Source organism: Peromyscus maniculatus, chromosome 1 (genome assembly GCF_049852395.1).
Source record: "Peromyscus maniculatus bairdii isolate BWxNUB_F1_BW_parent chromosome 1, HU_Pman_BW_mat_3.1, whole genome shotgun sequence".
Lineage (NCBI taxonomy): Eukaryota > Metazoa > Chordata > Mammalia > Rodentia > Cricetidae > Peromyscus > Peromyscus maniculatus.
Window position 1 is genome coordinate 50947877 of NC_134852.1, and position 1020 is coordinate 50948896.

Genomic DNA, 1020 nt, shown 5'->3' on the forward strand with positions numbered 1-1020 from the left:
CCTATTCCCAACGAGTATAATTTAAGTGAATTATTAAATACACTGGGGGGGGGGGGTAGAGAGATCAGTACTTAAGAGCACTTACTGCTCTTTCCAAGGACCTCAGTTCCCAGCACCCACATCCACAGGTTTATAACAATCTGTTACCCTTGATCAACAGGGACCTGACGCCTCTGGCTTCTGCAAGCACCTTCACTTTCATGCACATACCTGCCTGAAGACACAAACACATATACTCGTGGTTAAGGATTAAAAAAAAAAAAAAAAAAAGGCAGGCAGTGGTGGTGCACGTCTTTAATCCCAGCACTCAGGAGGCAGAGGAAGACAGATCTCTGTGAGTTCGAGGCCAGCCTGGTCTACAGAGTGAGTTCCAGGACAGCTAGAGCTACACAGTGAAAACCTGTTTTGAAAAACCAAAATAGTAAGAGCGGCGGCAGAGGCGCAGTCATGATAAAGACCAGAAGCTGAAGCTGAGCTCCCCCCCCCCCCCCAGACAGGGTTTCTCTGTGTAGCTTTGAGCCTTTCCTGGAACTCACTTTGGAGACCAGGCTGGCCTCGAACTCACAGAGATCCACCTGCCTCTGCCTCCCGAGTGCTGGGATTAAAGGAGAGCGCCCACCACCTCCCGGCCTAGAAACTGAGCTTTTATCCGCTGAGGAGTTGGTGAAAACATGGAGATTAAGAGCTTGGAACAGAACCGAAGTCTCTGTGGCGCAATCGGTTAGCGCGTTCGACTGTTAACTGAAAGGTTGGTGGTTCGTGCCCACCCAGGGACGCCCTAGTTTAGCCGGGCGGTGGTGGCGCACGCCTTTAATCCCAGCACTCGGGAGGCAGAGCCAGGCGGATCTCTGTGAGTTCGAGGCCAGCCTGGGCTACCAAGTGAGCTCCAGGAAAGGCGCAAAGCTACGCAGAGAAACCCTGTCTCGAAAAACCAAAAAAAAAAAAAAAAAAAAAAAAAAGAGCTTGGAACAGGGACGCCTTTAACCCCAGTACTTGGGGATGGAGCCATCTCCGTGGGAC

At 51.1% G+C, this 1020-nt stretch overlaps 1 non-coding gene across 1 annotated transcript; it reads left to right on the forward strand.

The window, feature by feature from the left end:
• The first annotated feature begins 702 nt into the window (after positions 1-702).
• Positions 703-776, forward strand: Trnan-guu (transfer RNA asparagine (anticodon GUU)). The gene has a single exon. It is a non-coding gene; the product is annotated as a tRNA-Asn (tRNA).
• Positions 777-1020: the final 244 nt, after the last annotated feature.